This window comes from Hypanus sabinus, chromosome 30, assembly GCF_030144855.1.
Source record: "Hypanus sabinus isolate sHypSab1 chromosome 30, sHypSab1.hap1, whole genome shotgun sequence".
Classification (NCBI taxonomy): Eukaryota; Metazoa; Chordata; class Chondrichthyes; order Myliobatiformes; family Dasyatidae; genus Hypanus; species Hypanus sabinus.
Window position 1 is genome coordinate 9,407,384 of NC_082735.1, and position 11,230 is coordinate 9,418,613.

The 11,230-nt window shown below is 40.8% G+C and overlaps 1 protein-coding gene across 4 annotated transcripts in view; it reads right to left on the reverse strand.

Annotated features, from left to right (window-relative positions):
* The window catches only part of LOC132383395 (protein tyrosine phosphatase type IVA 2-like), a 97,373-nt gene extending 95,063 nt beyond the window's left edge, over positions 1 to 2,310 (reverse strand). The window contains exon 1 of one of the 4 annotated variants that reach the window (XM_059954290.1): positions 2,152 to 2,310. The gene's annotated coding sequence lies outside the window, so the exon portion shown is untranslated. Of the gene's footprint in view, positions 1 to 1,685; positions 1,804 to 1,827; positions 2,006 to 2,053; positions 2,073 to 2,151 lie in introns of those variants that run through there. The other 3 variants (XM_059954293.1, XM_059954291.1, XM_059954295.1) reach the window with 3 other exon arrangements.
* Between the last annotated feature and the right edge of the window lie 8,920 nt (positions 2,311 to 11,230).

Sequence of the window (11,230 nt, forward strand, 5' to 3'; positions counted from 1 at the left end):
AAATACAGAAAGCGTGAACTTATGACATTTGGTTTTCACAAGAGCTTTCTGCAATATAATAGGATGCATCTTTAAACGTATAGAATTTCTAAACCATAACTAAACCATAGGAACAGCAAGTTTAAGCAACTTTCATGGGTAAAAATACTTTCATCTGCACAATGTCACAACAGTAGCTTCAGAGAAAAAAAATCACCAATATCACTTTGAAATGTGTAGCTAAATATTTTAAAACTTAAAAATATCATACTATAAAAAAAATTTGTTTCTTTATAAGAAAGATAAGCTTTAACTCTTAACTACATACTAAACTTCTAAGGCTCTGAACTTCCTCTTAAATGCTCAATGTAAAAGTTCACCTCGATACTGTCAAACTATATTCTGCTCACTCCCAAGATTTCTTAGAAATTATGGCTGTTAAGGCTATCATTCAGTGAATACTCTTTCCTCTAGCATTGTGTTTATCTGGCTTTTGTGATGATGCAGGGACTCCAAATTACCCTGCCCTGTCAGGATCACAGCATAGCTGCAACCCTTCTTCCTTCCACTATTCTTTAATCCAAAATCCTACTCTTCGCACTTTAGGAAAAATAATTAGGTCATAACTGGAAGACTGCATGGTTTTTAGATTACAGGTGTTTCCCCCATTTACAAAGATAGAGCGTTCAAATGAAACCTTTCTTAAGCTGAAATGGTGTAAAGTGAAGAACCATTGATCTATACGGGGGGGGGGGGGGGGGGGGGGAATTTTCGTAAAAGCAAAACTCCTCTTTGTAATGCTAAACAGGTTACTAATGTAGGTCTTTTGTAAAAGTGAAGTGGCGTAAAGCTAACATTTGTCAAGCGGGGGACACCTGTAAAGGAAATGTGTGATAATCCAAGAGGGAGTGAGGAAAGGACTGACTAGAGTGGCTCCATGGATGAGGGTTTTCAGCTACAAAGTTAGACTAGAAAAAGTGTGGTTGTTCTTGGAGCAAACAGAATTTGAAGAGGTGAAAAAGATCTTAATGGGTTTCAAATGTTGCAGAGAGGCCATTTTCATTATGGCTGGCTGCATGAGGAATAGTGTTATGTATGAGGGACACATGCAAGCAAAGACAAACTACAAAAGTTAGGGACAAAGGTGAAGGAGAACCCATTTTGTTTACAGAATGGAACTGTTCAGAAGAGTGGGTAAATCAAGAGCAATTAAATAAGGACTTTCAAGGTGAAATTAGACAAGCACTTGAGGGAAAACTTACACATTGACAAAAAATGCTGACTGAATGATCTTGAGTTGGTTGTATTGATAGATCAAATGTTTCTCCACTTCCACAGATGCACTTCTATTATTCCATAGATATATAATTTCAATGACGGTCGACAAGAAAGTCATAGAAGTCATTTATAATTCTGCCTTGCTTCGCCTCCAGACCCACCATGTTTCATTTCTTCCACAAAGCTACGTGCCCCCAATACGTAAGAATTGTTTAATCGTCTAAGATCATGATAGTCGGCTAGTGTTGGCTCTGACAGGCAGAAAAAGTTACGTGCTAGATTTTTTGGAAAGAGACCCAGAGTAGTTCGTACCGCCTGAGCACATTATATTCTTCTAGCTTTCAGCCCCATGCTTCTAATCAAGACAATGTGATGAACTTTGCTGTATCTAACTCCACCCCACTCCACAAAAGAATTCAAATACCTACAAAAATCAACCAGACAACAGCTCGCATCCCTTTCCTCTTCCATGGCCAAGCCGCAGCTTGTGCTAACTCCCTTAGTAACCCGGAAACAATCCAGGAGTCACTCCCCGGTCTACTTCGCATTTTACTCCCAATTCAGACCTACTCTGATGTGGCCGGTGCCTTGCCAGCCTCAGCTCGGCCCAGATGCCGCCTGGTGCCTTCCTAGGCCTGCCTGTTGTGTTGGCCGCGTTCCCCTCTGCCTTCCACTAAATCGGGGCCCAGGCAGCAGCCGAATACCCCGGCCACATCTCCGCGGCCAGCATGCCGGGAGTCACGCCGCCGCCGCCGGCCCCAGAACTCGCCTCAAAGGGTCTGGCTCAGCCACTGACCGGAGCGCGCACACGAGCCGACGTGCCCGAGGACAAACGGCCGTTCCGCCTTCACTTCCATCCACTTTAATCACCGCACGAAGGCTTAGCATACTTACAGCGACCAGCCCGTTCATTGAAAACTACTAAAAGCCGTGCGGTTCCGAGCAGCGATTCCGACACAGACCGCCTCGTACGCAGCGTCACACCGTTTCAGGGCGACTGGCGGGTCCAAATCTCCGAAAGTTCACGACTTCCCCAGAAGGTTGACGAACAACGCCGAGTCCTGCCGAGCGTGGCCGAATGACGCCGAACACCTTCGGCTGGGTGGGCGGAGCTATGCTAACGAAGTCGAGCGAGGGCAGTGCGCGGATTTGACTTGTCGATTGCGAGCGTCGCCAGGCGGCTCCGTGCACCCTTCAGAAGGGATTGAGTTGGATTACCAGTTCTCATTTCAATGTAATGCTGATTGGGAGAAAAAAATGAGATTATAACGAGGAAAGATGTTTTAAGACTTCTAACGCAGGACTGCGTCCGTCCGCCCTTTCTCGTGCTCCACTCGAATGGCGCCGATGATTCTTCCCCGAGGCAAAAGCTAATTTTCCCGCCTGTCACGGCTCAGGCTGCTTTAGCTCATTGATCGTAGACATCATCTGTGGCCATTGGCTAGCAATGTGCTGCTGCTGATGTTTTAACTTCTTCAACCTTCTTTGCTGACTGAAATTCTTGGGTCAGAATCAATATTGGCACAATACAGAACACAAGATCCGTCCTTGACTGTTGGTAGAGACCCATTCCTTGTTCCCATTCCTACGTCTCTGCCCAAACTGGTTTGATGATAAGGCATTTCACGCACGTTCCTTTAAAATGTTTACCAAAGTGACCACTTCTCATCTATTTATTTCATCACCTCTGCTGCCTCCCATTTGCCTTCTGGACAGATCAAGGATAAAGTTCGCTTGGCCTGTTTTTCATTGCTTCAGCCTCTGCATTCAATCCTTACAATCTCTACCACTTAAATGATAATCCACAACTAGATACAATTTTCCTCTTCCGATATACTTTCGCATCTCCTTGGCATTTCCATCTCCTGCAACCATTCCACTTCCCATTACAGTGTACATTTGTAACTGCTGGAGATGTAACACTTGTCCTTCAATCTCTTGGTTTCTACCACCTAGGGACCCAAATAGCCCAAGGTGAAGAAATGTCTTCAACGGAGTGTATTGCGCTTGATGCTCATGGTATGGTCTCTTGCCTTAGAGAAACCAAATGATAATTTGGTAACTGCTTTGCAGAAATCCTTCCAGACTCAATATTGAACTGCTCAATTTTAGGTAACCATCTATTGCTATCAAAACTGTCAGTTCTGCTGTCGTCTGCAGGTCATGCATCTGTCATAATATTATCTATCTCAGTTTTTACTTCTCCATTACATTGGCTCAATCTGCGAGGCATTTCTCTATTAAATGTGTATCTTTGTGTCCTCTTGAACTTCCCATTAATTTAATCATTAATCCATCAAACTGATAACCTTGCCTAAAACTTAACTCGTGTCAAATCTGGCCTCATGCCATTATCCTATCAGCTGTTCTGTCCCTTTTACAACTAAAAAACTTGTTTCTCTTTCCATAGATGCTGTATCACAACCACGGATTCGCAGCACTGTAGATGTGGCAATTGCGCTTGTGAATTTGCATATGTCCGTCCACTAATTATTATATAATCATGATAGTATTTAACTCCATACTTGTTGTTGTAGTGCTTGTCGAGTCTTGGACAGAGCACGGCAATGCTTCGCTTTTGTTTTGCATCGGCCTTGCCTGAGAAATTGGACTGTGGAGTCAACTGACTCTGAAGACTCACGGTATTTCTTTAATAATTAGATGTTCTTTTCAGCTGTAGCATAGGCTTTGTTTCCTGCTTGAGAGTTTTAGTTAACAGTCCTGTTTGGCCTAGTGTTTATTGTTTTATTTTCCCTTGAATACTGATCACATTAAAGTTATGTGAACTATTGACCCACTTCAGGGTCTCTCACTCTGCACTTGGGCCATACCCAAACCTTGGTAGCATGCTGCCTAACCTGTTGATTGTTCCCAGCATCTTCTGATCTTACTGCAAAAAAAACTGCCCACTCTGCTATTCAAAGATCTTGGCTGATCTTATATCACAGTGCTACTTGCATGCATTAGCCCGTACATCTAGTGTCCATAATATCTAATACCTGATCCACTTTATATTGAAGAATCTATTAATCTCTGCCTTTAATGTACTCTACAATGACCATCCAACAATCTCTTCAGCACAGAATTCCAATGAATCACTACCCTCTGCTTTTCAACTTACTCTGAATATGTCCTCTGGTTCTAGATATCCCAGTCAGGGGAAGCATCACCTCTCCATGTATCCCATCAACAATGTCATCCAAACCCTTTGAAGTAGATTTTAGAAGGATGCTGACGATGTATTGTTTCTTTTAAGCTAACTACACCTATGACATCATTAACTCTTATTCAGTGTCAACAAGACCAAGGATCTGATTATTGACTTGAGGAGGAAACCCGAGGGCCATGAGCCAGTCCTGATTGGGTGATCAGCGGTGGAGAGGATCAGTAACTTTGACAAATTTCTATAGATGTGTGGTGGAAAATATATTGACTCATTGTGAAGATTTAGCATGGCATCTAAAATTTTGACAGATTTCTACAGATGTGTGGTGGAGAGTATATTGACTGGCAGCATGATGGCCTGATATGGAAGCTCCAATACTGTTAAATGGAAAATCCTACATAAGGTAGTGGATATGGCCCAGTCCATTACAGGTAAAGCCCTCCTGATCACTGAGCACATCTACAAAGAGCGCTGTCCCATCCATCATCAAGGACCCTTACCACCCTGGCCATGCTCTCTTTGCACTGCTGCCATTATGAAAAAGGTACGGGAGCCTCAGGATCCACACCATCAGGTTCAGGAACAGTTATTACCCCTCAACCTCTTGAACCAGTGGGGATAACTTCACTCAGCCGTACTTGTCCCATCACTGAATTGTGCCCACAATTTATGGATTCACTTTTAAGGACTATCTCACGTCCTCAATACTTATTGCTTATTTATATTTCTTTCTTTTGTATTTGCAATTTGTTGTCTTTTGTATGTCAGTTGTTTGTCCATCCTGTTGGGTGCAGCCTTTTATTAATTCGATTGCATTTCTTGGATTTTCAGAGTATGCCTGCGAGAAAACAATTCTCAGGGTTGTATATGGTGGCATACATGTACTTCGATAATAAATTTATTTTGAACTTTGAACTTGTTTGTAGTCAGGTTAGCAAACATTTTCTCTAGTGAAAACTGAAGATGTGAATTTACACTTCCACTTCAAATCATCTGTGCTACTGATTCTATCTGTCCTGGCCTTTGTCATATGTAGTTAGACTGTTACCAAATGCATTAGTCCTTACTAGATCAAAGCTGGGTTTTACAAACCATTATCCTTAAAAAAAATCTTCCTAATTTCACATTATCTCCAAACCTATTTGTCTGCTGTTGGAACCTAAATCTTAGTTTTCAATAGATTTCAGGTTAATCAGTGTTCTCCCTATTAACAATGTCTTCATAGATCATCATTCCTCAGTGACTCAGGTTCCTACTATAAAACCCTATTTACTTAAAATAAAGAGTTTATAAAGTTAAAAATAATCTCATTTTTCTTTATTTCTCAGTTACCAGTTATCATAATTTTCTCATGCGAAGTGTGATCAAACCGAATCAACACATTATGACTTTAATGTTATTTTATAATAAGGAAATTATAAAATCACATTAAATTTATGGTGTATCATGTTATTATAGTCTCTTTCTGGTCCCTACTTAGTAAAACATATAAAAGCCTTTTCTAATGCTTTTTCTACCAGAAAACTTCGCAGGAATTAGATCTGTGCCTTTGATTCTCTACACTATTTGGTGATTAGCCATTCAATTTCATCCTTGTTTTTCTTCCAAAATCTGCTGCCTCACTTCTCCATATGAATTGTTGCTTTGACCCATTTTGCTAGTCTGTTTAAAATTTGCTGGGCATCATTCCAGTCTACTTGTTCCATATCTTGGTAATATTCCTCAGGGATAAACTTTATTTATCCCTAGTTGCTGCTCAAGTATTTGGTTCAATTAGTAACCATCATAAGACGATTTGTATATCACATTCCACTTACGTAAATCAAACATCTTTGATTTCCATACTACACCTCTTCCAATAATTGCTTATTTAGAGTCATGTACATTGCCACGAGTCTCATGATTCCTATTTTTAATCAACTTTCAAACGATTTGGCTTCAACAGCTCATCCTAACAAAGACAATCCCTTGGTCTTAACCATCTGTCTTCCATCTTCTCTGCAACTTAAAACTAGCTTGATTTCTTTCAAAGATACAATGGAAAGAGATTATTATCATTAAAAAGGAGGTAACAGATGTCTTAATGGACTTAAAGGTGAGTAAATCCCTAGAGCTTGATGAGATGTATCCCAGACTGCTATATAATGAAAGGGAAGGTGTTGCTGGAGCCCTTTCAGAGATTTTGGCATCTTTGCCATACAAAATGACCAGAGAATAACAAATATGATACACTTATTCAAGAAAGACAGCAAGTGTAAGCCATAAATATAGGCAGGCGAGTCTAACATTAGCAGTAGGGCATTTATGCAAAACATCTGAGAGATGATTCATCTGCAGTTGGAGAGGCTGGAATTAAGCAAAGAGCATCAACGTGGTTTTCCTGTCTGACCAATTTGAATTTTCAAAGAGGTAGTGGAGGCAGATACAGTTCCCACATTGAAAAGGCAGTGGTGCTTGGATAGGATAGACATAGAGAGATACAGGCTAAATGCAGGCAAATGGGATGAGATACAGAAGTCTGAAATCCGAAACCTCCAGGTTCAAAAACAGCATTCACAGCTATGATCAGAAGTTCCCATGGCTTCAAAAGGGCAGCAATTATACCAGTAACTAAGAAGAGCAGGCTGAGCTGCCTTAGTGACTATAGACCGTCATTCACATTTACGGTGATGAAATGCTTGAATGTTGGTCATAGCTAGAATAAACAACTGTCTCAGCAAGGACTTGAACCCACTGCAACTTGCCTATCGTCACAATAGGCCTACAGCAGATGGGAACTCAATGGGTCTTCATGCGGCTTTGGATCACCTGGATAATATAAATACCGACGTCAGGTTGCTGTTCATTGCCCATAGTTCAGCATTTAACACCATCATTCCTACAGTCCTGATCATAGAGCTACAGACCCTGGACCTCTTAACATCCCTCTTCAATTGGATCTTTGATTTCCTAACTGGAAGACCACAATCTGTGCGGATTGATAATAACACCTCTATGTCACTGATAAGTCAACTGGCACAACTCACTGCTCTGCATTCTACACCCATTACTGTGTGGCTAGGCATAACTCAAACACCATCTATAAATTTTCTGGTGATAAAACCATTGTTGGCAGAAACTCAGATGATGAAAAGAGGGCATGCAGAAGTGAGATATACCAGCTAGTTGAGTGGTGTCACAGCAACAACCTTGCACTTAAGACCAAAGAGCTGATTGTGAACCTTGTAAAGTGTAAGACAAGGAAACACAAACCAATCCTCATAGAAGGATCAGAAGTGGCAAGAATGAGCAATTTCAAGCTCCTGGGTGTCAATTTCTCTGAGGATCTAGCCTCTCCTAACATATCAATACAGCTATGAAGAAGGCAAGACAGTGGCTATATTTCATCAGGAGTTTGAGGAGATTTCGTTTGTCACCTAGGACACTCAAAAACTTGTACAGATGTACTGTGGAGAGCATTTTGACTGGTTGCATCACTGTCTGGTATGGGGGGGGGGAGGTGCTTGCTAATGCACAGGATTGACATAAGCTGCAGAGACATAAAATTAGTCAGCTCCATCATGGATAGTAGCCTCTGTAGAATCCAAGGCACCTCAAGAAATGGAGCCTCGGATAAGTGGTTCCCACCACCCAGGACACGCCCTCTTCTCATTGTTATCATCAGAAAGAAGGTACAGAAGTCTGAAGGCACACAGTCAGCAATTCAGGAACAGCCTCTTCCCCTCTGCCATCTGATTTCTAAATGGACGTTGAACCCATGAGCACTACCTTACTACTTTTTTCTAAATTTCTGTTTTTGAGCTACTTATCTTAGTTTAACTGTTTAATATACATATATGATCATAAGATATAGGGGCAGAATTAGGCCATTTAGCCCATCAGCTCTGCTCCGCCATTTCATATGGCTGATACAATTTTTCTCTCAGCTCCAGTATCGTGCTTCCCCTCCCCATATTCCTTCACGCCCCGACTAACCAAGAATCTATCAATATCTTCCTTAAACATACATAAAGACTTGGCCTCCACAGCTGCCTGTGGCAAAGAATTCCACAGATTTACCACTTTCTGACTAAAGAAATTCCTCATCTCTGTTCTAAAAAGACACCCTCTATTTTGAGGTTGTGTCCTCTAGTGTTAGATTCTCCCACCATAGGAAACATCTTCTCCACATCCACTCTATCAAGGCCTTTCACTATTTGATGGGTTTCAATGAGGTCACCTCTCATTCTTCTGAATTCCAGTGAATACAGGCCCAGAACTATCAAATACTCTTCATATGACAAGCCATTCAATCCTGGAATCATTTTTGTGAACCCACTTTGAACCCTATTCAGTTTTAACATATTCTTTCTAAGCTAAAGGGCCCAAAACTGCTCCAAGTGAGGCCTGACCAGTGCTTTATAAAGTCTCAACATTATATCCTTTCTTTTATATTCTACCTCTTTTAATATTGCATTTGTCTTCCTCACCACAGACTCAACCTCCAAATTAACTTTTAGGGAATCCTGCACAACAACTCCCAGGTCCCCTTGTACCTCTGATTTTTGAATTTTCTCCCCATTATAAAATAGTCTATGACTTTATTCCTTCCGTCAAAGTGCATAAGCATACACTTCCCAGCACTGTAAATATGCCATTTCTTTACCCATTTTCCTAATCTGTCTAAGTCCTTCTGTAGTCTCTCTACTTCCTCAAAACTACATGCTCTTCCACATTTCTTCATATCGCCTGCAAACCCTGCAACAAAGCCATCAATTGCAACATCCAAATCATTGACATATAATGTAAAAAGAATTGGTCCAAACACAGACCAATATGGAACACCACTAGTCACTGGCAGCCGGCCAGAAAAGGCTCCTTTTATTCCCTCTCTTGGCTGCTGCCAATCAGCCACTGCTTTATCCATGCTAGAATCTTTCCTGTAAACCATAGGCTCATAGCTTGTTAAGCAGCTTCATGTGTGGCACCTTGTCAAAGGCCTTCTGAAAATCTAAGTACACAACATCCACCGAATCTTTTTTGTCTACCCTGCTTGATATTTCTTCAAAAAATTCCAGCAGAATTGTCAAGCAAGATTTTCCCTTGAGGAAACCTGCTGACTATCGCCTATTTTATCATGTACTTCCTAGTATCCTGAGACCTCAGCCTTAATAATCAACTCCAACATCTGCCCAACCACTGAGGTCGGATTAACTGGCCTATAATTTCCCTTCTTCTGCCTCTCTCCCTTCTTGAAGAGTGGAGTGACATTTGCAATTTTCCAGTCTTCCGGAACCATTCAAGAATCTAGTGATTCTTGAAAGACCATTACTAATGCCTCCACAATCTCTTCAGCCACCTCTTTCAGAACTCTGGGGTGTGCATCATCTAGTCCAGGTGATTTACCTACCTTCAGACTTACAATTTCCCAAGAACCTTCTCTCTAGTTATGGTAACTTCATTCTGTAATTTACTGTATATACTTACTGTAATTCATTTTTTTCTATAATTAACATATATTGCATTGTAGTGCTGCCACAAGGTTAACAAATTTCACGACATATGCTGGTGATATTAAACTTGATTCTGATTCTGAGCCACTTCCCTTCAGCAATGTGTTTCTTGAACCAGAGAGCACAACTCTAATCAGTACAGTTTAGCAACACCATACCACTTTTATCACTGCACTAAAGTCGACGTTTTTTTTTTGTTCTCATTGTGTTCTTTCTTGTCTTGTGTATAAGTTACATTACTGATGAGGGGATCCAGTCCTGATAAAGGATCTTGGCCCAAAACTTCAACTATTTACTTTTTTCCATAGATGCTGCCTGGCCTGCTGAGTTCCTCCAGCATTTTGTGTGTTGTTTGCATTTCCAGCACCTGCATATTTTCTTGTGTTTTAATTTACATTCATTAGTTTTTTTTCATCTGTGCTGCTCATATTGTTTGATGTACCTGTGATGCTGCTGCAAGTAAATTTTTCAATACACCTGTGCATTCATGTACTAGAGCAGATGATAATAAACCCAATTGATGCATGAATAAGCATCATAGTTGGCATAGTTGAGTTGGCTGAATCGATCTGTTTCTGTGCTGTACGTTTTTGTGATGTATCAGATAGCAAAATGTATTGATGAAGGCAGTATGATTGATTTAATCTACATGAATTTCAGTAAAATCTTTGATAAAATCACACATGATCACCCTTTGGATCCAGAGTAAGTAGGCAAAGTGGATCAAAATTGACTTGGTAATAGGAGGCAAAGTGTGATTGATTTACATAGTTGTTTTTTGATTGGAAACCTGTGACCATTATAGTATGACAATAATCAATTCTGAGACCTTTTCTGTTTATTATGTACATCAACATTTTGAATATGAATGTAAGAGGTATGATTACTAGGCTTATCCCTATGACAGGGCCCTTGGTTTACAAGTCCATAGGACCTTAAAGGTGGACGCACAGATGGGTACATTGGCAAAGAAAAGCAGAATGCTGGGCTTCTGTAGTCAGACCATAGAATATCTACATGGACTTCATGGTACAATTTGATAAAACATATCAGGTCAGGCTCCAGCTGGAGTATTGTGTTCTGGTTGCTACCCACCATAGGGAGGACTGGAGAGATGACTGAGGAAATTTACAAGGATATTGCTTGCGAAGGAACATTTCAGTTATGAAGCAAGACTGAAAAGGTCTTTTTGATAAAAGACTGTAAAGAGCTAAAGATAAATCTGACAGAGGTATACAAAATTATGAAGAGCATAGATAGTGTAGATAGTAGGAAGCTTATTCCTGTGGCTGAGCTATCTACTACTGCAGGAAAT